Genomic DNA, 25941 nt, shown 5'->3' with positions numbered 1-25941 from the left:
CCGAAGAGAAATAGTCTTCTGACAATTTTGACAAAAATACTTTTGGAACTGCATGACACACTATGTCAGTATCTACCGTGATGTCACCACCTACTGACAGCAATCCCGATTGTATCACCGGGCGATAGAGCATGTCTCCCTATTCAATGTTGGTACATTGAATATGAGATATGTGGCCTGCTGAGAATACTTAGCGACAAAAAACTTTGATGTAAAAACTCCGTTGTGCGAACGAAAACCTCAAGTTGGGATCGCACGTAGAAAGGATTTATTTGAACGGTGCGGGTGTGCTTGGCTGGCTTGGTCTTACATATTCCTTTGTTGTTGAAACGGTGCTGTTCCCGCACCCTGAGAACAGGCAAGGCATGCAAAATGAATGAAAGGCCTTTGAAATGGTGTGAACAATTACCATAACACTTTTACAGCAGAGGTAGCTCGACTGTTTCGTGTTGGTGCCTGCAACACGATCGGCACGCACCATTGTACCCCTGTGTCACAAAAGATGTCTTTTTTTCCTGCTTTTTTTGCCCTCCCTCCCCCGATTGATACTGAAATCCTGTTTCCAGCAGAGGTCTCAACTTTCAAACAGCTTGGAGTGATTCCTTTTTCATTTCACGGCGTCACTCTGCCTTTTAATCTAGCCACATAAAAAAAACCTTGGCTCCAACACCAACAACAACAACAACAATAAAAAGGTTAGATCTTGCTTTCTGTTTCATCTCAGCTTTCCCGCAGTCCCCCGAGATATCGGTTGCCTGTGTGCGCGCGTCCTCGGTGCTTGGCGATGGGAGATTGTGGCAGCCTTGTTTGCTTGTCTTTATTCCATCTCCTCACTGCCCTGAAACCTGCCTGACACCTCAGCAGCATTGCTCCAGCTGCACAATTAAATAAACCGTTAGATAAAATGTCACCGTTGTTTTGTGCCCTGCACCCTATCGGTTGGTTAGACCCACTCTAAAGACTCCGGAGAAGCAATTCCAAAATATTCTAAGTAATGGAAAACAGTCCAAAAGTTGGGTTTGTGCAGCACGTAAAAAAAAAGGGATTTACAGTAAATCGACTGTAAAAAAAACCAAGACACTTGTAAATATGAACTCGTCAAACCAACTCGTGTGTACAAATACTATTTGCTGCAATCAATTTGTGTTTTTGTTATGGCTACCTGAAACATACAAATCTTGATGATAACTTGATAAATTGCTTACATCTAAATCAGGTACCGCTTTTGGCCTGATATCAGTACTTGGTATTCCCGATGGCAGCTGACACCGTTGAGGGCGACACAAATGGAACATTATGCTAAGTGAACCGTATCCACTCATATGCCTATTTAGATGCAATTTCTCTAAGTATATGTTTATATTCATGCTTAGAGTTTTTGGTTTCTGCCCAAATGCACTATGTTTATTTGTTAATTCAATTTCCACATGGCTGAGAGTGCTCATCTTATCTGAATTTCAACCACGTCCACCCTGTCATCTTCCAATAAAGATAATCTTTCAATATGTTTATCGAGTTTATACTAATGCATAGAGTGCATTATTAGTGTGTTTCTGCCAAAATGCACATGTTGATTTGTTTACTAAATTTCTGCATGGTTGACAGAATATTTTTATTTTTTAAATGTATCCATGTCCACCCTCTCATGTGTCCATGAAGGTCTTGTTTCTACTACCTTTCGTATTTTTATAGGTTTTATATCAATGCTTTGAGTGCATTATTAGTGTCATGTTACCAATTGTTTTACATCCATCCATCCATTTTCTGGACCGCTTTGTCCCCGCAAGCGTGCTGTAGCCTATCGCAGCGGTCATCAGGCAGTAGGCAGGGGACACCCTGAACCGGTTGCCAGCCAATCGCAGGGCACACAGAGACGAAAAACCATCCGCACTCGCACTCACACCTAGGGGCAATTTGGAGTGCTCAATCTGCTTACCAAGCATGTTTTTGGGACGTGGGAGGAAACCGGAGTGCTCGGAGGAAACCCACGCGGGCTCGGGGAGAACATGCAAACTCCACACAGGGAGGGTCAAAGGTGGGATCGAACTGGCACCCTCCTAACTGTGAGGCGGACGTGCTAACCAGTCCACCACCGAGCCGCCACTGTTTTACATATGATTGCTAAATCACTTAAGCGGTATGATGACTTTCTCCATTATGGTATTTGATGTATGTACTTCAGACATTTACTTACTTGGCTGAGAAAAATAACACAATCATGTCAGAGTAAGTTATTTGTGTTTTATATTGTCCTTAACTTCCCAATGCTGATTGATTCTTCTGACCTTTTATAAACCAAATGTCTGAATTAAAATGATCTGTTATTGGTGTAATTGAAATATCTGAAAAAGTATTGGTGGTATTGGTTACTTGGTATCATGTCGGAGAGTACTCAAGAGAGGAGTATTTAAACTGGCATCAGCAGCATTGTATACAATTTAGGACATCGTCAGGTGTCATAGTCGGCAGTCAGATGGAGATAAAAAAAGCAACGGCTGTCAGGCATCATCTTGAAATTCATCAGGTGCCAGTAAAACGTTTATGGATCTGACTTTTGGCAAAACAGCATCAGGTATTCCTGTTGAGTCTCAGGAATGATACCATCGTCCATCAGACAGCAGGGCTCCAGACAAAAATGATGTCCGTTAAAAACGTCTTAAAGAAAATCTAATTACATGATCAGAAGTTTACTCAACAATGCTGCCACTTTTTAGTGGACACTGTGTTGTGTCTACTTGCTAGTATTTTATTTATTTTAGTTTGTTCCCATATGGTTAATATTGCGTGTGACCTAGCCAGCTCCGGTACCTGAGACTTAGAAGGTTATTCTCTCAGCTTTCCTAACGAGACTCAAGTGGAAAAGTCGACTTGTCCTCTCTCAGCCGAGCATGAGTGTGTTTGCCGCTGTCAGGTCCTGTTATGTCAGCCCTCTGCGGTTCACATTTCAGAGAGCACAAACACAGTGATCTCAGAGGAGCTCATCCATGCCCCTTTACCCCCTCCCCTTTCCCTAATAAATTCATAAAAGAAGGACCAGCCCTCGTGGGTAATTTGATTAACTAAGACATCCCCCGCTTTAGAGCACCTGCTGACGAAGCAGAATACAGACGGGACATTGTTGGAAGAAATTGTCGCCGCGCTCAATACATGACCCCCAGTCCCGCTACTTTCACCTTTCTCTACTGCTACTCAATCCATTTTCCAAGGAGGCCTTACGGGATGAGAAAATATGACTGTACAGCACAGTGTACGCTCCTGACTGTAGGCTTGTCAGTCACCTAATTTGATGGACTAATACGCCAGATGCATCTTCCCTAAATTGAGTATTGTTTGCTTTATTTGATAGCAGATGTTAATGGCTTTGTATGGCGTATAAGCCTATGGGCTTATGTGGGGCGCATACTGCTACTTTCCGACAGGCACTGTGCAAACAGCAACATGAGCGCAGGCATCTGTTATACACTGAGGACGAAAATGAGTGTAACCAATTTCTGCCAAATATGCTGTGGGAATTGAATTAGCATTTTAGGGAAAAAACATGTGATTACAAGGACACAAACACTGAATCCACATTGTTTGACTTTAGGTCTTCAGTCATGACGAAAATTAATTTGAACTCCAACAATTTATACAAAGTGTATAGTTCTCACTGTATCTTGTGTAGTTTGAGGGTCTCATTCCAAAAACCATGAAAAATTAATCATCTAAAGGTATGAATGCAAGTGGTAATGCATATTATTCACACAATGTGAGTTTCTATTTTTTAACGTGCTTAGCTGATATAAATGGATTACGTCACGATGTCAAACCTCCGCTTCAACTCAACTCCTCTTGGCAGCATTAATCTGCTCAATGCAACAACAGCATGGAAACAGACGCTCAGCGCTTTTAACAAGCGATTCTTGCACTTCTCCATTACAAGCCTACGCACCGTTAAAAGTGAAGAGAGTGACTGGATACTGGCAAGTGAAGTTAGGACATGGGAGAGCAAAGTTAGCATGTCCAGCATGCTAGTACATTTGTCAGACGAACACAGCGCTAACCCTGTGATTACATCGAGGAGCCTTCCGAAATAAAAAGCACATTTGAGGGGCATAGAGTAATCATTGATAGAATCATCATTAATTATTTCCCCTGAGTAATGTTGTTCTGGTGAGCAGTTCACGTGTTTGGGTGGATGAAAGTAACTACTAGTACGTACACTGTATAAATGGAACGACTGGGAAAATACTCATTATAAACACCGTTTTCTGTTGGTTCAGCGTAGTCAAGGTGGATCTGGGCTTCCTCTGTTTGGCCCCATGTGGCACTGCTCCCCACCGCCAAGGTGACATGCTTTCTTGTTAGCTCTTTAGGCCTCGGAGGCAGTTTGCCTTGAGCCTACAGGGGCGGATTACTGACCCAACCACATTGCCAATAAGGAGAAGAGAACAGACACGTTCTAATGGAGGGAAGGATTCACAATCTTATTAGGTGGACATCTTGTTTTCAGTCACTAGGGCCTCTGGCGCTGTGATAGCATCAGCCAGCCAACAGCTAGCAGGTGTAGAACACAGCAGAAAAAAAAGGCAATTTCGCCGATCGAGTCATTCCATGTTCCTGCGTATACACATCTATTCTTTTACTTCAGTGCTCCCCGACAGCTCGTGCCACAGATAATGCACTCTAATGTCTAACAGGGCTCCAAATTATCGCTCCAAGACTCGCAGACATATGTTAGTGACAATGCCTCTTTATCTGACAATTGTTACCCGCTTTCCAATTGCTTCTACATTGAAAAACTGCTAATTTGCTGCTATCCCAGGCTCCGGATCAGAATAACTAATTTCGGTAGTGTGGTTGGTTCTGCTCACTGAAAATAAACAAAAAACAACATCCCATCTTTTACCTTTGCCACGCTGTAAGATTTGTACCATATTGAGCTCCTGAGTGGAGCCTCTTCTACCATTTTGTCCTTTAGACTGGCACAAGGAGTAACTCTGAGTGGCAGCTCCCTGCTCTAATTATATGAGTGGTAGCATTAGTCCCGCTTGTGAGCAGTTTTCATAATTACTTGGGCAATTTATTCATTATTTCCCTTAACAAGGTTGCGCAGTGGCCAAACATTGGGGGTCCAATTTGAAAGCATGCCAAGAAGATATCGGACGTAATAGACATTTTCGCACTAGCCGTTTGGAAAGCTTATGGATGATGATATTCTGTATGTGATGATAGTTGACTATGGATGAGTATATACTATATATGTTGTGTAGCGTGGGCAAACGTGACACTACCCTCTCAATGCATCATTTAATAAGTTCAAATGAAATCAGGAGTATGACCTTCCTAAAATACATAGTTTAGCCAAATTGGCTCCAAAGGAAGCTAGTTTAGATTTTTACAATATGGGAGTAAATGGGCATTAGCGGTGCCAACAGCAACTGGCACAGGACGCTGATTTGTTTGCACCTTTATAACAGCGAATAGTTAATTTCATTGTTTTCTACTCTCATCCAATGACTGGCATTACCATATTAGGATGTCCACGATTACCTTGTGAATTTAAATACAGCTTACATTTAAATGCAAACACTGCATTTAAAACGTGTCGGCAAGCTTTAATCCAACATTAATGCCACAGAGGGACCGTGCATGTGTTTGGATTTACATTTATGATTTTATGGTTTAGAGTTAGAGGTAATTAATGGAGTGATGTAATTAGTATATACTCTTGTTTGAAATGAATGGAAATCCCATCAATCCGTTTCAACCTCCTTGGATTCAAAATACAGTATATATATATTTTAAGTAAGTTGCTTTAATGGACACCAGGTTATTTTTAATGTTTAGTTTGAGAGTAGATTTTGATCACTATCTGCCAAACTAAATAGTCAAGAGTTCACTGCATCCATGCAATGCTAATATCGCCAATTTTTTCTTGCAATGTGGGTCACTCTTATCTCAAGGCACCACTGTACAATTTCTGTCTACACTGATAGGCTGGACAATCACAGTTGCATTCAATTCCTCAAAATGATAGAGTAAGATGTGTTTCAATGCAACCTTTACACCACTTACAGGACTTCACATTATTCATACACATTACCAGGCGAGATCCACTACAGCGCAAGCAGAGTTTGAGTCATTCTGCTTTTGCCCTTTCAGTCCTCATCATATAAAAAAAAAAAAAGAAAAAAGAGAAAAAAGATTCATCCTTCTCATGAATACACTTCTTTTCAAATGAATTCTATACATGTTCTGCCGAGAAAATGAAGAAACATAATGATACGAAACTGAAATCATCAATCTGGAATCTAGACTCATAAATCCATGTCCTTTTTAATCCCTGTCAAGCATTGTTATAACATATATGCCGCTGTAGAGGGAATCTGTTACACTGCCGCAAAAATACAGAAGCGAAAATATAGCAACAATGAAGTATTTATGGGCTTAAATAAACATTTGGCAACCTTTAATCAAAGTAAATGAATACTATAAACATCATTACACAACATGTCGGCCATTGGTTCTCAACACCTGTATTTTTTTAAATAGAAACCAGATATTACGAAATCCAATGTTTACAAAACAAATCATGTATAGGACAGTTCATGTGGCATTGTTAATATGGATTCAGGTGAGTAGTTGCACTTTGGTCGTAGCAATTTGGTCTAGTGTTTAGACACACTCGATTAACCACTATCCAAAGCGGTCAAAGAAGCTGTATCACATGGTTCTGTGCTTGGCCCACTTCTAATTTTACTTTACATGTTCCATCTTGGCCCGTTTATCCAAAAAACAGGACTCAGCTTTCAGTCCATTGCTGACAACTACTCAGCTCTACATCAAAACACAGTCAACAATTTAGCTTTCTACTTCTTAGACTTAAGGTGCTTGTGGGGCATTAAAAAAGCCTCTATTATGTTATTGGCTATAATTTAACACTGACAACACAGATCTTGCACTTGCTACTGAGGAAGTTTGGTTACGTTTTTCCTGAGATCCTCAACACTCTTCCTCTCATTCTCGTAGCGCATCCAATACAACTACGAGTCAACCGTCTTCCACTGCAAATATTGTATATTTTTAGACTCTGGCTATCACTGACTGTCTTAATACTGTCTGGCTCTTCCATTTGCAATACTGCAATGAAGTTCTGTCCGAAGTTCCCAGCAAAACCTTGGACAAGCTCCAGTATTGTAGATTACATCCCTGCCAGGGTTCTCATTAACTCAAAACCATGGCAGCTCCCCAACCCCACACTCACGCACCTTTTTTTGGCTTCCAGTCAAGTTCTGCATAATTTATACACTTGTCCTATTTAACCACAAATCACTCCATGATATGGACCCACCCTATGCAATTGACCTACGCTATCCCAGCAGCCCTTCTGGGATGCGACCGTCTTCTGACTCTTGCCTGCTTCACTAACGTGTCTTTCAGCAATGTTATACAGGTGCTGATATAGAGTATCTAGAGGATATGATAAGAATCTATTGATGCATGAGGGAAATAACTGGTATGTAGCATACCTGTTATTTCCCACATCCCTTATAAACTGCATCAAACCAGTAGCTTACCCTTTCCCGGAAAAGGCAATTCCATAGGAAAGGAAATAAAACAGACATGTAACTGGGCCTGTAATGAAGAAAGACTTCTTTCTAATTGCTCTAGCCGGCTTTGTGGGGTGTCTTCCACAAACAAATTGAATCTTCCCTTTCAAACCCCATCACAAGAGCACATCAGGATCCAAAGGACACCATGGTATGATACCTGAATGTGCGAGAACCCTCCCAGGGGCAGTCTACTCCAAATGTCACTGCCATGTTTTATGTGGCTGAACAGACAGAAGCACAGCCAGCATGCGAATACACACACACAAACACCCTCAGACTATTTGTTCGCCCACTCTCTTGAACGCTTTCTCCTCGCTTCATAGGCCAAATCCAGGGCGAGATGGACTGTTTATGCTTGTTCAACCTTTCTCCTTCCTGGACAATCTAATAACATCACGCTGCCGTGATGCAGTGAGGTCGCCACTGGTCCAAGGTCACTGCCTCCTGGATTCAAAGCTAAGGAGGTGTGGGAGTAGGGCGAGCAGTAATCACATGAAATGAGATCTGATCAAAAGTGCAAAAGCACCGCTTGATGCAGTTGTAATTGAAAATGACAAGGTGATTGCCTTTTTTTTAAATGCTGTAAATGCACTGCTAATTATTAGCGACTGGGGAAAAGTTTTGCTATTTTATGGAGCGGCTGGTGCTCATGATGAGATCTGTGCTGACACGGACAAAAAAAGTGGAAGAAAAGCCACCTAAACAGTTTGGAGATGATGAATTTAATGCTTATCAATTCCGATGTTATCGGCGAACAAGTGTGATTTGAAAAGAGCGTTCTTCGAGGATACAGTGTGAGCCTTTGAAGCGATCATCTCAGTCATTTCTGCGGGACAAGTCATGGGCTAATTGTTAAGAATTGAGTTATTGAGCTCTTTGCCCTTCCTCAGCTCCTGAAGGACTAGCCAGCAGCACAAATAGCTTGCAAACACCATTTGAATTCCACGGGAGTACTCCCTGTCTTACGCCAGCCATAATATTGTTCTAATAATTACAGCTCACAGGCCATCAAATATCATGCCGGTCTGTTCAATTGATTCAGACAGGGCAAAAAGGATGAAAAAAAAACACCAATCTGCAATGTTACCATTTACAATCAGCATAGCTCCATTTTGCATCGTTTTAATGATGGGAAATTGTTCAAGGCCAAAGTGTTTTGCATTTATATTGCAGGATGCATGATTGGACTTCTCAAGTTTATATAGTAACCACTGGCACTTGCTGTTGATTAAATAAATCAATTAAATAAATAAATAAATACATCAATAAATAAATGAATAAATAAATAAGAAATTTGGGTGACTTTCAAAATGGCCTGGATGTTGTTTCTAAAGGCGTTAACAGTTTTAAAATGTAAAAGATGTCACCATTAACTATAAGATGGCCCTTCGTAATCTTACTGATCTTTTGGGGGATACTCGGTCAGGAGAATCTTCAGAGCCATCTAGTAATTGATCTTTTGCAGATGTTGGTCAGCAAGGACATGCTATATATACTGGCTTAAGGTGTTCACCTATATACTATATGGTTAAAAAGGATGGTCTCATAGATTCTTAGCTGAGTACAATCTCACAAATGCTGTCATCTTAAACCAGTTACTATTCATATCATGTCCATGGTCATCAATCCACAATGCGCTAAGGTGTTCACTCATCTACAACAATGGTGTGATGAGAACATAGCAATTTAGACCAAATTTGGTTGGGTAATTGTTTTTGGCAGGACTGGAAAGGCAAAAAATAACTACAATCTGTAAAGTGTCAAGGGAAATCCATCAAGGTAATTCTTTTTTCAAAAAATAAATAGTTGTGGAGTATTTATCTAACCATCTGTTTGTTAGCAGGCGACTTCCTTGTTAATGTAGGATGACGAATTGACGGATGGTGCCCTTATGATTCTGGGGGTGGATGCTAGAATGACTCAAAGGTTGATAATATATTCATTTATTATCTGGAGATCACCAGATTTGTATGATGATTTGATGATGATTTGTATTTTGGGTGTAATGGTGCACATGTTGCTCAAATAGGTCAGAAATGAATGAAGGTCATAAAAGTCTTACCAGCATGTAGCATCATGGAGACAGCAGCATGCTGATTTTGGATGCTGGTTGTTTTTCCTCAGCTGGAACTGGGGCTTTAATCGCAGTGAGCCACTTATAAACAGTTCCGAATACCAGCCAATGTTGGTTCTAACGCCCCCTTTCGGGATGCTCAAACATCCATCCAAAAGTACAGCTTTAACGGAAGACAATTACCTTTTTGAATCACCCAACCATATTCCTAATTCCATGACTTCATCCCATTTTGTTCTGGTCTGAATGGGGCTGTGTACAAAAGGTGTGCTGTAACATGTAAAGAGCTATTCAATCAACAATTTGAGGATTTTAGATGACAGATTTTAAAATGTGTTAGAAGGAGTTTGCACCGAGTTGTGTTTCTTTGTGTGTGTAATGCACAAAGCTACAGTATAAAACTGTGCTGAAAGTCATATTGTACGGCCAGTAGAAGTAACTACCGGGGTGATGCATTGGCTGCATAATACAATCAGACAATTTGCTCGGAATCATTTTGACATTGTGTGTTTCAAATGGAGTGTTTGACAGAGGAGAAGTAGGGTGTCAACTGCCTGTTTGCCTTTCGCTGCAGCGCCGAGCCAATCACAGCCCATCAAGAGAGACACACAGGATTACTTTTTGACAGAGACTGCTGACTGGGCACACAGCAGCATGGGGTTGAGCAAAGGCAAGCAGCAGAGGCGGATGATAATGAATATAGTTGCGATAAAGATGTAATTGATTTGGGATAGAATGAAAACACATCAGTATTGTAATCATAAGGAAGGTATGAGCAATGCGGATTGACTGACTCTAAAAAGGAGAAGAGCTGTAATTGCGTTGAACTGTACCAAATTGCCTTCACCTAAAGTACATTACCAGGGAATTTCACATAGCTCTTAGTCTTTTTTCATTCTTTTTGCACTCTGAGCACGATAGAGTACTTACAAAAAGGATCCTACTATCTTGTTCTTTAATATCTGTGTTTTTACTATAGTCATTGGATCTGTGATGTTACAAGTGCCATTTTTTAAACTGGACTTTTTTGAGATGCTATGGCTTCGTATCATCATTACTGGATTTCATGCCTGCTTCTGATGTTGCGGCAGCTAAAGTGCTTTAATTGCTGAGTGCAAATGTGCTAACTCTCCCAGCATCCCTCCTTGATGTTCCTCATCCTCTGTATACAATATACCCAGAAGACAGCATGAATAATAAAGACTTCAAATGACAAGCACGCAGCAGGGTTAATGATAAAGGTCAACTTGCCAGCATGCAGCCACTGAGTGTAAAGGACAAGTGGCATGGGGTCACAACTCACATGGGCACTTGGCCAATATATGAGCCAGATGTGAGTTGTTGTTTTGCAACGAGTGTTCCAAAACCAAGCGTGTCACTGCTCTTAACTGATGGCAGCTTTGACTTAGCACTAACAGCATTTAATACATTTAGATGTGGGGAAATAAAGTGCGGGTAGGTCAAAATGAAAAACCAAAAATGTGTGAAGTGTTGCAGCTATACGCTTGCACGCTTGCATGCGGGAGAGAAACATGTACTATTGAAAAGAAATCAGCGAGAGAGACAGACAGCACTCCAGAGGCCCAGCATCACTTTGACAGGCAGTTCCTCTGAGAGAATGTCAGGCACCACCTGAAGCCACGTAGCTCCAACAAGACATTCAAGATTTATCAACACATTTCACCACTATTTTTCAAGAGAAACCGCCACTCAGCCGCACCTGACGCCCCCATGATATGTACAAGAATCCCTTCAACTATTTTTTGCTAATGGAACGATGCATTTTTTTTTCTTCAATAAAGTAATCTCAATTAAGCCAGACTGCTGATTAAGTCTCTTCCTCCCACTTAAAAAAATTCTGAACAGAATGGGCACAAAAAAAAAAAATCAAAACCCAATATAATGAGCTCTGAATTATTCTTCATTCCTATCTTTCTTTTTTACCGTTCAATTAAATCCAAAGACTCACCATTATAACGTTTGCATTTTATGTCTCTTCTTCTAATACAAATTCATTCCATCAAGTATATAGACACAGCAGCCAGAAATTAAGCACAACCGACATTCCATTGAGATCAAAACAAAAGCTGCTTTTACGAGACGGTTATCATTCACAGCATATTTTTGTCACCATTCGTTGTTCACAAATAAGTGCAACAACAAAAACAATAAACAAATAATGGAACCCAGCATGATCTTTGGGGGTTATTTTAAATGTATTTATTTTGGTATTGCTGTACATGCGTTGCTACAGAACAAAGATGGTCAGTTGTTTGATAACCTTACTTTTTTTACTTTATTACGCATTATTTGGTGACCCTTTTCCATGACGTACTCACATATACTCTGAATTAATAAAAAGTAAAACTAATACTAAAACTAAAAAAGCATTTTTGGAAAAACCTCCAATAACAAAAAAAAAAAAAACTTGCATAAAAAATTAACTTAAAGTAATTGACAAAGGAATATACAGCTACAATGTCTGACGTTGTTTTCCAACCAGAACCAAAAAGTAACCTTACATCTAACAATGTTAGCACACTGTTTTCAATTTGAATTGAAGGACACCATTTTCTCCTTATGCTGTGTGAAAAGAATGGAAACCTCCTCCCAAAAAATTATGGTTCTGAGTGAAAAGTTCAACCTTGGAGAAACTCTGCACTCTGTATAGACGCTATTTCTGCAATTGTTGTTTGTAAAATGCTGCTGCTATAACTTTTTAGGAAGGAACCAAAGCCATTAAAAAACATATTTAATCCTCTGTTGAACGACATAAATGAAATTACTGATATTTGCTTAAAAAACTGCGGCAGCATGAGAGCAAAACCGAAATTTCATTTTTGGGCAATTAGGGGGATTATTCATTTGACTAAAGGTGTTGCCCTTCATGCACTTGCAACACACACACACATGCACGCACACACACACACGCGCGCACACACATGCAATAACAAAGCTTGAGTTGACTCTGACTCTCCATGCATGAGATGATGGCATTTTAATTTGTTTTCAAGTTATTTGCAGGCAAACCATGACGTTCTCTCTAAATATGTAATTTTCAACTGAATTGTTAGATATCAACCATCTGCATGACTTCCTTTCTCTAAGCTGCTTTGTCCTACTGTAATTTCATTTCCCTTTTGCCTGCTCCTGATCCAAAACTTTATTCTGTTGTTGTCCTCCTATACCCGAAATCAAAACAAACACATTACCGAAGAAGAGCGAAATGGAGAGGCATTTATTCTAAGCATGTTCTTGCATCATGGGGAAGCAAAGAGTTTTTGTCTTGTTTTCCTCCTTTGTCTAGAACACAAACGGAATCTGTTTGTCCTCCTTAACTATTACTTGCATGGTAGCCGTACCTGTACAGCCCAGTCATGCTAATCACCTATCCACTTTAGAAGCATAGGAAACTGCATCAGGTTCAAAAACACGGTAACAAACAACAATAAAGGAGAATGTGTTATGAATTTGTTGATCCATGTGTTATGAGCACTGCAAACTAGGAACTACAAAAAAACAGTACTGTACTAGAAAAAGTCATTTGTTTAACCGTTATAAAGGGACAGAGGTTTCAAATCCAGGTCCAGTAAAAAAAAAAAAAAAACTGCCACAATTTGGCTTTAGCCACAGGTACTTCTAACCAAGGAAAATGAGATCCCCCGGAGCTAGCTCATTTACCGACTGATGAGAAGCATTTGTGGGTAAAGCCAAACTGTGGCAGGATTTCTAATTTCTGGACTTGGATTTGTCAGTGGAGTACCGTTGGTACCATAAAGAGGAAAAACATTTTGTGATTTGCTTTCAGTACAACTTATCTGTAATTAAGAGTTTTACTCATCACCAACTCCAAGTGACATTGTCTTGCATTGTGCAAGATATTTAACCTCTGTGGGCTTGTTATCAAGGTGATTTGCATCACTGGCTTCAATGGTGTGCCTGCCGGTTATCTGAGGTTAAATGTCAACGGCACTCGTTGGACTATTTGGAGTCCTGCAGGGCCAAACAATTGGTTGTTACATCTCCTGGGGGGAGGAAGAAAGGACATCTTTGTCGATAAGTTGTGTCATAGACCTCCTCTGCTGAGAGGTTCTGTATTTTGATAGCCTCCTTTATTCCACCTTCAAGCCATTTAGATTTCTAGTCCACACTGTTTATTCCGCCATCTTCTTAAGACAGAGTCTCCTTTGACTTTTCGGTAAGTATAAAGTCTGAAGTGTTGCTGCCTTGCCTGCGATATACTGGCATATATTTATTTCTTTTCATTAGCTACCTAATCATTGTTGACCACAGCCCCGTAGAGCTAAACACAATATGCCTCCGTTCTCTTTTACATAAGGTACTTTTCTTTGTATGTGGCACAGACTAAAATACTGAAACCGACAGCAAGAATTTGCCAAGATGCAAACAAATTAATCAGTGCAGGGTAAAATGTATTTGCAAGAATATCAAGTCGTTCTAAAGTGAGACGTGAAGGCCAGCAAAAGAAAGCTTGGTCTCACCCGCAGGTCATGAGTGCACTAAGACCTAAAACACACAGCGAAAAACATCCCAGAAAGTGTCAGGGTCAGTTCATGAGTGGTTTTCAATGAGGTCTGATCCAAGGCAACTTTCAAATGCAGAAAATGTGATGAGAACTAATTTCCATTTCAATCTGGATTCAGAAAGTCAAGAACAATCTTGGAGTTAAATGAACTCAAGAATCTTCAGTATAAGTACGTGCTATTAAGAGCAAGAGACAAAACTTGATTCCCCATGGGTAAAATAAGCCCAATGCATTTATACAACAGCTCTTCAATGTACACTTTCCGGTTTCATATAAGGTAAATATACTGACTTGAAAGGCAGATTTCTCACCTCCTGCCAATTTGAATAAAACCTCACTCCCACAAGAGGTGTGATTAAAAGCATTGTGCCCAGACATTCACACATTTTTCTCGGAACCTTTCTCCCTCCGACTGGTACAGCTGCACCCACTATAACAGCACGCCACACACTGTTATTTGCCCTACTCGGCTGCGCTGCCCACTACAATCCATTATCCCAAAATGTCCACCTACGTTTGCAGAGCAATCTCCTTCACTGCCACCTCAAGTGCCACTCTTTGCCAACCACGCCTCCGGGGTCATTTCGGATCCAACCTACTTTTCTTCCTCCTCTGTCCACTTTCACTGCAGCAATTCAACATCTTGCTCGTCATCGCTTTTATTCCTGTCACCCCCCCCCCTCCCGCCGATCTACAACATTGCTGAGCGGTAAGGAGTGCTTTCCGCACGTGGAGACGGCTAACCTTGATGGTCAGCTTTGGCAGCTGATGATTAATGCCATATAACACAAGACACAAGTGCATCTAGACGTGATATACTCCATGATGGACACATCCCAAAAGCTGTACAAACTCTTCCTGACTTTAAATTCTTCAACTCTACAGAGTCTCAAAACCGTCAAGAACTGTTTCCTCTGAAATTTTCTAGCAATTATTCAGGGCTCGGACAAATTATTGGTATTGTCTTCATAACGCTACTAGTCAATGTTTTGAAGTCCACCTGCACATTTTTTTGGGTTTTATTATTTTTTGTAGTCTTTAGCCTGTGTGTACTGTTTGTGATTCCTAAAACAGCAAGGTTGTAAAGTAAAAAAAAAAAATATCCAACAACATGCATTGATGACCGTTGTTTTCTTCACATACACATAATCTGACATATCGCAAATCGATAAATGCATTGACCTATTAGTTATTGTTGGCAAAAAAAAAAAATGCTTCTAAGTTCCTCAGTGATTCCCTTCATGTAGTCACTTGACAACTGCGGTGAAGATAAAATCCTCATCGACAGAAACCTCAAGAAGCCTCGAAGATGTAGCCATCTGCCAATACCAATAACATGTTGACACTACTTCTAGTCCTAATAATAATAATCATCATTGTCATAGTGTTTTGCAAATGCCCCTCCACAGAGATGATGCAAAAGATGTTAGAGACACTTACTAACAGGATATGAAGGTGAACAGATGGAGAGGAGGAGCGATATTTTGCATCATGGGAAATCCGCCAGAAGTCTAGGCCTATAACAGCCTAATTAAGGGCTAATTCAGAACAAGCCAAAGTCAACCCTGGCTATAAGCTTTATTAAAATGTAACTAACCAATTAATTTAATTAGTCTTCATATGTAGATATACTTTGATATCTTGTATAACAAGTGGAGTTATACATACTGTTTTATAACGTGCTTTATTTTGTCATCCTGGTACTAACCATTGATAAGTCAAAATGTGAATTGTGTACTATTCACACACAAGCGATTGTAATTTTTAAACATTAAAGGCGCAAAATTTCCTGTACAGCAATGACTGCAAAGTTTTTATTCAATGAAATCTACAGTACTTAGTAGTCCAGAAAGTGTCATTATCTATTTCATTAATAGTTTGTGTTTGTTGACGTGAAAAGCAGCACTGTGATCTTATAAGACTGCCTGTATGCAGTGACATCATAGAATCTTAGTGCTTTTGACCCTTGAAATGGCTCGTGTTCAAAGTCATATTATTTTCTGATAACTGCTACAACACAGACACAATCATTGGGTCACACAGGCATTGCACAGGAAGCAAAAATTACTCTCTCTGGTCGACTGACAACTACAAAAATGTTAAAGGGTTTGAGGTCAGTGTTTCTTTTCAGGTTCTTTATCAACAAAGTCATCCAAACATGCCTTTATTGTTATGCGTACTGGGGCACTGGGTCATTTTCGAAAAGAACTAAAGCTTTTTTTCATATTGTTCCAGCAAAGTTGGAAGCATACAATTGTTTGCAAATGTCTTGATAAGATGAATAATTAAGATAGGAAGAACAAAAGGGTCTAGTGCAACTGCTGATCAAGAAATTAATAGATTCAGATATGCGTCTCGATACTTTGATATGTGGAGAGTATCTTAAGGAGACATTGTATGTAAGATTTGGATCTGTAGTTGAATCTAGAGTAAGGCGGGACTAATTAAAGGTACTTTGGAGGATTGCACTTTTCAGCTTGACAGTACAGATATATTGATCATGTCCACTAAATAAGTGCTTACCACAGTTTGCCTTCTAACACATTAACAGCGCCCCCGACAAAGCACCTCCAGATGATCAATAATGTCAATCACTGCTGATTTGAAAGGTGTAAATGTTGAATACAACTGTTATTTGTACATGTTTTGCCTTGAGGAAGAAAAAGAAGCAGCAGCGACTTTGTATTTTTTGTCAAGTTACAGGGTCCTTAAGGACAAATGCAGTCAGAAAAGAAATGTGCTGCCATTAGGAAGCCCACACTCCCCACCAGAGCAAGTACAAAGGGAAACAAAGCATTCAGGCAAAGAATGACCACAAAGACATCTTTCAGGCGCCACAAAGAAGACACTCCAGCATAGACTTGTCTTATGGAAAATCTTGGCGAGGAAAAAAACTTACTGATGGCATCCTTCATTAGTGATACACCACACAATATTTTAAAAGCTGTCATAGAAAATAAGTTGATGGTTTTAAGGTAAATATAGGAAAACATTGGGGCTAAATTCCCTGTTTATGTACTTTGTATTACATTAGCTCATTGCCAGTGACAAATTCTTGTCAATTTTACTTTTCAAGTGTTAAGAAGCACCCTAAGTCAGCCACCTTTCACCAGCATTCATCAGTTACCACTGCTAAAAGTCGTGCAATCATTATGTCATATGGGGACGTGGGAAGCAATAACACATTAAAGGTTAAGGGAACACTCGTTTAAGGCCTTGCAACAAAAGGTCATTTCACAATAATACAATAAAACCTGTCACATAGTGCAAAATGCAAAATGTGGCTGGTGATGCAAAAGACTATTTTGAAATTAAATGTTAGGAGTGCAGAAAAAAAGATTGAACCCCAACACACACACACAAAGCCGATTGATGATAATGTGTGCAGTATGAATTGCCTATTGTGTCTGAGGCTCATACACAATTAAGGACAACTTTGAGAATGACGAATAATTAGCAATGAATCCATGATTAGTACCACGTCAGAATGGGAGAGTGAGAATGAAATGCTCATTCGCATCATGAAAGTTTGTCTATGGCATTTATTTGAAACAACCGCAAATAAATTTAAAAAATAAGAATAAATAATTAAAAATAGACTCAGAGCTGTTATTATTGCCCTGAAAGTACATTGCTTTACCATTGTGTATTTTATATTAGCAAATGGCATCTACGGTTTCCCCCAAAAAATCTAGCGGAAAGACTGATCAGAGGAAAGCAATTGTTGGGCTTTCCTTTCGACGGGTTTTTGAGATGCATAGCATTTCAGCAAAGGTACAGCAATAGCTTGTTAGTGAAAAACAAAAACAAAACAATTATGTATTGATTTCTGTATGTCTCACAAAATAAAATGAATAATTACATAATTAAAAAAGACACAGAGCTGTTATTATTGCCCTGAAAGTAAATACATTGCTGTTCCATCTGTGTATTTTATATTAGCAAATGGCATCTCCGGTTTCCCCCCCAAAAAAATCTAGCGGACAAACTGATCAGAGGAAAGCATTTGTTGGGGCTTTCCTTTCGACGGGTTTTTGAGATGTATAGCATTTCAGCAAAGGTACAGCAATAGCTTGTTAGTGAAAAAAAAAAACAATTGTGTATTGATTTCTGTATGTCCCACTACTCTAAAAATGTCAAGCTCTAAAAAACAAGGTCCTCTGTGCCTCGTTTGTTTTATAATGAGAAAAGTGTGTGCAGTTTCATTAACAATACATTAGCCATCTGGGTCAAAATTTAAGAATTACACGTTATTGGATGTTGGAGTTTTGTCAAGCAAAAAAATCTTACAACACTCAATCAATAGCAGGTTGTCACAAAGAGGGAAACAATCGCTCAAGAAAAACAAAAACAAAACAAAACAAATAGTGCCACCTTTCCACTCCATGATATCTATTTGGTCTATTTGCAATTGACACGAAACCACTGCTGTTCACCCATTATTGAAGTGACACAGAAACAAACAACAATAACAAGGGAGGATTAGGGGCTCATCTACTTCCTGACGGGTGGCTGTTGGCCACGGTAAGGACTGTAATTTTAATCGAAAGTAGACCGTGCGCAGTAAGAAGGGGCGCTAAACCAAAGTGGAGACTGTGGGGTAGTACGCCGCAGTGTTCAGAGCTAATGTGGTTATTTTTGTCATTCAAGCTGTGCATATCCTCAAATGTTACAATTTAGCGGTGGTATCATATCTGCAGTTTACCACAATATTATGGTTTGTACATGATTGGGGAGAAATGAAAAGAACAGTATGTAATTAGGATACAAGCTAACTGTAACTAGTTACAAAAGATGATAATGTAATCATGCTATTGGTACAGTGAGTAAATATAGGGAATATTCAACAGGATTACATTTTGAATGTAGAGTGGTTGTCAATCGAAAGAGTCAAAATTTGCATTTCATCCTAAGCGTCTCCTTTCGTCTCCATACATCACTCTCCTGATGATCACTAACCCTAACCCTAACCCTAACCCTAACCCTAACCCTTCTGAGGCAGTTTCTGAGGTAGCCTCCTACTGTTCATGACTCAACCAGGGATCAGGCTGTTAAGGCGCCGGCCCTTCTGCTCCACCCACATAACCGGACTCAACCCGACCGGCAGGCGGTAGGAAGCCCCCATGCTGGCGCCAGCGGGGATCGGCCGCGTCGGAACGTAAACATCGGACCCCAGGTAACTCTCCTCCCGCGGCCACCATTGTTAGGTGTGCACAGGTGAATGTCAGCGCACTCATCTTTGAACATCTAACACGTTTAGAACATCTATAACAGCTGATATCATCAGGGAATTGTTTTACAGTAGGCGAAAAATAGCTGCGGAACACTGCTGGGCCACAATTTAGTCTGAAAAGTATTGTCATGGCATATATAAGGTACTTTATATCGTCTCACGATTATTGTCAAGCGCAGGACTAAAATATACTAATGGATGCTTGAGACCACAGTCCATCAAATTTGCTGAAGCTTTCTCTTGCTCAGATAGATTCATGTCAATATGAAGTAACTATTTCGAGACACACTAGGTTTTTCAGAATTAAGAATAACAAATAAAGGAAACTAAGTCAGCTCCATGCGATTCTTTGTGCTGCAATACTAACACTGCTGCTTGATGCCAATTGTTTCCTCCAGCTCGACACTTTTGAACTTTTTGCCTTCCAGTTTCAACCGATGCTTTTCAGTGATACAGAAACATATTCATTGTGCATGGTGAGAGGCTGAGCGCTGGTGGACAGAAAAGCCCCTCCCGCCACTGTTTTCTGGAGGACAGACCTTTATTGCAGCCTGTCTACCAAGAGATGTTTTGGAGTTAATTTCCTGGCAGACATTCGAAACAGAGCATCTCAAAAAGCTGCAAGAACAGGGGCATGGAAACCATTACTTCACTGCCTTACTCTGCCACATTAATGGGATGAACATGTTTTTGTTCTCTTGTTCGTTTGGAAGACATTGTCCAAATGGCCATGAAAACAAGTAAATACTATTCCCAGTCTCAAAAGCACTGCCAGAAGACAAAAAGCCATTGCTGTGCTTTTCTTCCACCTATAGCGAGAACTGTTTGTTGACCAGAATACCTCTAAGATTCATTCGAGATATTTTTTGTCTGATTTTGTAAGTGACTCTAATCTCTAAAATCAAACAAAGAAATCCATTAGGGTGCAATGAAGGTATAAAAACACGGAAATGAGGGAGTATCCTTGTTTTCTTGTTCTTTGCTGCACCCGTTTGCCAATTTGGTGCACTACTCTGTGCCATGCTCGGCTTTACGACATAGTGGAATGGGAAATTGCTGACAGGAAGTCCCTCTGAAGTTAATCCTGCTCGGACCACGTCTAAATAGTGACATAGCTGGTCTAATCAGATTTTGGTCAAGTTGATCGGGGCACGGGCAGACAGATTCTGACAGAAATAGGCATGATAAATCATGAGAAACTCAGCAGCACTCGAATTTGAAGCAGAAACAAATTGAGAAAGTCTCACGCTTCAGCACGTTTTGGGCTTATAAGACAGCTAAAAACATAGTGTATAGTAAAAGAAGCCTTGGTTTTCTCATGAAAATGTAAGATCCCCTCGGTGTTTCAAGATTGAATATTCTGTGCGAACATTGTTTTGTATTAGCAGGGGACCACTGTCGTTTCCTCCAGCTATATTTGTCTTCATGCCTGTCATTTTGATGTCAATTGCTGTTGTTTTCACCATTGTGACAGCTAATGAGAAAACGATGAGATTTCATCCCTTGTGTTTTGGCAGTAATCAATCAGCTTCAGATGTATCGCTATAAGTCCGTGGGCTGCGTCTGGCCTCAGGAAAGAAATGTGTCACTTCAAATGGATTTAGGCTCAAACGGAATTGCTTTGTCCTGCCAATGAACTGACAATTTACAGTCGTTTTATGTAACTGCCATGTATCAATTGACTATTGGAATGTGTGCAAATCAGGATGCACACTTGACCTGTGACTGGTTCATGGACAGTCATGTTGAACATGGACATGTTCATCCCTATGAATGTGTCACCTGACTATTAGAATTTGGGAAAAAGCCAAAATGTGTGCCAAAAAGCCAGCAAATCAGTCCCATATGTAAAGTCCCATGTATAGACAGACGGTCCCAAAATGGAAATCAGGCTAATGTACCACTACACCACCACTGAGTTATCAATGTTAACATTAACTGTACACTTTCAATGTTTTTATTATGGGACAGTACAAACCTAGAAAACACACATTTTTAAATTATTTCCTTTTGGAAAAAAATGTCACTACATAAATTGGATTTCAACTAGTGTCACTGAACAGATTGTGTTGAACCTCAGTTGTTCCAATGAACTAAAAGACTGTGACGCCAGGCTCACAATGACTGCTATCGTTTATTCCAAAGGTGTATCGTGGGGTTGAGGTCAGGCCTCGCACAAAAAAACTCATCCAACTATGTGATCTGCTTTGTGCTCTGAAAAAAAGCTTTCCCTTGAACTGTTTCAACAAAGTTGGAAGCATAGAGTTTAGCATTGCTGTATTAAGATTGAAAGAAAACAAAATTGGTCGATTATAAAATGTATTAAAGGTGTATCTCATATTGTTTACCCATATGTTTACCACATATTAAGCTGAGATTCCTGAGTTCATTATTGTTCAAACCTAACTAACTAGCTTCTTCCATAATCTGTGGATCAATTCCCACAAGGCACTTTCTTAAGCACCAGGGAAGGACAAGTGGGACAAAGTTACAATAATACACAACTAAACATTTAAGGCACCATAACAACTTTGAAGCTTTAACCTGTGGGAGATATATACTCTCTGGTGCAGTTTGAGTTTATTTTGATTGGAAATGGTTGGTTTTCAAGGCCCGCATGACTTAAATGTGAAATGACAGATTTCAGTGACAAAAAAAGGCTGTAATCAGAGCGATCTAGAAATAAGTCACCAGAGGTCACAAACAATCACAAGGGAGACGACGCTCTCTTTACAGAGGGGGCCAAGAGGGAGCGTCTCACCTTCATTTTTGGCAAGACTTTCGTCATTTGTGATGTATCTCGAACTGGTAAATAAGTTAGCCCCCCGACACCTCCCCTTTTAGCCACATCACCACCACCCAATGGACAGGGTTTGTCCTCCCGGTGAGTAATTTTATTTGTAAAGAGAAGTGATGCAAGATACTCCCATCTTACTGGGGTCATTACATATCTTTAAAGAAGCGTGGCAACTGTAAACACGTACACACACACACACACACACACACACACACACACACACACACACACACACACACACACACACACACACACACACACACATGCGGTATTCTCAGTCCAAAAGTATTTCCTTTAATTTATTTGGGGCCTGAAAACTATTTGAATTAATATTAAAATATTTCATTTGGATTTGAGTGGTCTTTTTTTCTCGGTATTTAAATCTTTATGTGAAATAAAAATGAAAAGATGTATTCAAAACAAAACATTCATCCAGACATTTTCAACACTGCTTATCAGGTTCAGGGTCACGGGAGATGCTGGAGCCTTTCCCAACTGATATCGGGTAAAAGTCAGACTACACCCCCAACTGGTTGCCAGCTAGTCGCAGGGCACATATAGAAATGAACAACCAACACAGTCAAATGCACACCGTCACTGAGTGGTAACCAATCCCACGCTGCCTTCTATTCCTAACTCCTCCCAGATGACGGAGCTTCTCCAACAGAGAGCCCAGACAGTAAACAAGAAATTAATTTTGTCCGCTTACATCCAAGATCATATTTGTTCAGACACCAACACGTTGCAATAGAGGCGAGAAAAAGAACATGAATCAACAACTGTCGTGGACCTTCACCTACGACCTATTTGACTTGAGTCACCCTACCCCTACGCTTCTCTGAGTTACTCTTTATGCTTGTGGTATACCACAAGTATAAAGCTCTCGGAAACCAACCTTATGGCAGCATCGAGGCACCTTCCACCGCCCGAGGATGAGTGTTTTCACAAATTACAGTACTTTTCTACTTTTCTTGTTAAAGAAAAATGAAACACACGAAAAATGCTGGTTTATTGGGGGCCTGGAACGGAATAATGGCATCTAAATTCATTTAAATGGAGAAAATGGATTTGCTATACAAGTAAATCAAGTTATGAGCTCTTTACCAGTGTAGAAAAAATGCAGTCTCTACACACAAACAAATCTAAAATCAAGCGTAGACATTCAGAGCTATTTATTTTTTTGACTAAGCAAAGTCTTGAGACATACCTGGGACACAAAACACTCCTGTCAGTCACATGTCCAAACCTGGACACAATTTGGAACTTGTGTGTCACAATGTCCAAAGGTAAAAATAGCCAGAAAATGTTCATTTATTCTCTCATATTTATCTGCTGAATTCCATCTCCAAATGTTTTCAGGAAAAACAAAGGTATTGGTCTCTCCGTTCCAGTGTTTTTTTAAAAGGAATAACCCGGGCAAGGGCAGTTCCATGCTATGCCTTTCACACACATGCAGCTCAAAGAGCAGAGCTCCAAACAGTGTTACTCTAACACACAACCTCTCCTCTCCTCTCCAATTCCCGACCTGAAGCGACTGACCCGACTCAAAGCTCGCTGGGTGATAATCATCCCGCGGTGGATCAACAAGTGATTAACGATTAACTCTAAAAAGTTCAATCGTCTACACACTGAGAGGTTGAGGTGTGAAAGTTTCTAAATGGGGACTCGGGAGAATTGCGGTATACTCTTTGAAGCAATAATTACCGTTTCAGTAGCAAAGAGCTCCAAGCTGCAGGAGAACCACAGTAACTTTACAGACTCATCTTTAATTGGAACACGAGTAACGGTGTCTTAAAAACATCACAGTCAGAACTGAATTTAAACAACTCAACGCAGTTTGTCTATTCACTGCAGAATACGTTCAAAAACCGTGCTTGATAATAGATTCAATCTTCTGTAGCTTATCTTTGGGAAACAACACAAACGCGCCATTTATATTTCATAATACACAAAGCAACATCTCTCAATAATTTTGATCCATTAGGAGTAACATCGAAAAGCTGGAGGAGACGATAACTGCAAATACTGTGACTCAAACAAAAGAAATGAAACATGAATAAAACATTAATCACTGACATTTAGAAAGGTTTTGGAGTCAATTTATTGCAATAAACTGGTGAGAATGTTTTTTTTTCTTCTTCATTCGCACATTAAAATAACTTTCAGTACAAATTTGTTACTTAGTCGTTTTGTTGCTGAAGACTTTGTTAAATATTCTGAATGTTGTCTGTTTCAAAGATGTTTACTGCAATATTAATGCCACATTTTGACTGTCCATGAACTGATATTAGTGTCCAAAAAAGATGGTTTGACTTGCCTTGTCTGCTTTTACGCTAAACTCATTATCTTGTCTAATTCTCTCTGCCTCCACTATTCCCACATCCCTTTAAGCGGCTTAATTAAAACAGCTTTTCAGAATCTTTATTTATTTATCTATTTACATTGAAGTGCTTACTCTTATTCAGTGAATAAATTACTACTTTTATTTATTATATAAACAAGTGAATTAGTCTTGGAACATCTGAAGAGATGACATTACTTTCTCTTTGCAGTGACATGACCCCAGCCTCTCGTATCTATCTTTTAATGACAATCCTTTTAGTATTATGTATTTCCCGTAGCTTACTTATTAGTTGTCATTCCTGATTTTTAGTCAATGTGTCAATGCATGCAGCGGAACTTCCAATGTCAAACACGGTGGCTCTGTGATTTTGCTTGGCATCTAATTAATTGTCATTTAAAAATGATAAGACTGAAATGAAAAAGATGTGACCTTAAGAAACAATATAATGAATGAATAAAGGAAGGGCTCATGATAATTGATAGAGAAGAATTGAATTGAATTGGCCTTAAAGGCCCTGACAGTATGCCACTGGTGCTTCTACTTTGACCACCTATGTCTCCAGAAAATGTCAACTAGCTAAAAAGAAACTGCCACGTGTAATTTTGGGCAAATGGAAGGGCAACACTTTTTTTGGAGTGCTGACGCTTCAGACAGCTTAGGGCAAATTTGCATATCGTGCTCCGATTTCTCCCTGGCCTTGGTTTTATTTGCGCTGTATGAGTGTGTCTGTAATAATAGTTAAAGCCGCACCATGGGGAGATTATCGGACCACGCTACATTATCGCTCAAGCACATGCATCGTTTCTCAGAAGGATCTCACCAAGCGAACAACTCTGTGTGTTTGCGCATGTGAGCCAAGCACATCTGTGCGTGTGCATTTTTTTTTTTTTGTCATGATGCGTGAAGCGTGTGTATGCACGTGCATGAGTATGTGCATGCTTAGAGCACTGACATGGCCTGTTTGCAGGGTGTGTGTGCATGCATGTAGAATGACATTTAGCGAAATGCGGTGGTGAGAGTAGAAACATCTGACTCATAATTGAAGTGTCATGAAGGAAATATGAGCATGAACACGCCTTTTAGCCTTGCATGCTGAGCCTTCCACTAGTGGCTGGACGGTACATGTTAAGCCAGGACAACACCCTTCCAAGGTTGATTACCAGAAGTGAGCAGTGGCAGGTTATATTCCTTCAGTTAAACTTCACTTTATAAGAGGAAAATGTACTTTATCAGTCAGTTACACTGAGCCATATTCCGTTTACTACTTATAATTTTGATGACAGGTAGCTATTTGGTGATATATTTTGGTTTGTCAGAGAGTCTTAGCTAGATCACCTTCCATTTTTGACGTA

General features: G+C 39.9%; 1 protein-coding gene and 1 long non-coding RNA gene across 2 annotated transcripts in view; one reads left to right on the top strand and one right to left on the bottom strand.

Moving 5' to 3' along the window:
- The window catches only part of LOC147060612 (neuroligin-3-like), a 322266-nt gene that overhangs the window by 54819 nt on the left and 241506 nt on the right, over positions 1 to 25941 (bottom strand). The window lies entirely within an intron of this gene.
- Positions 16211 to 23177, top strand: LOC147060616 (uncharacterized). The gene is made up of 3 exons (XR_015065497.1): positions 16211 to 16328; positions 19256 to 19391; positions 19877 to 23177. It is a non-coding gene; the product is annotated as an uncharacterized LOC147060616 (long non-coding RNA).

The sequence above is a fragment of the Syngnathus leptorhynchus genome, chromosome 2 (genome assembly GCF_054491065.1).
Source record: "Syngnathus leptorhynchus isolate UIUO chromosome 2, UIUO_Slep, whole genome shotgun sequence".
Classification (NCBI taxonomy): domain Eukaryota; kingdom Metazoa; phylum Chordata; class Actinopteri; order Syngnathiformes; family Syngnathidae; genus Syngnathus; species Syngnathus leptorhynchus.
Note: the sequence above shows the minus strand (reverse complement) of the source record. Positions and strands in the feature narration are given on the sequence as shown.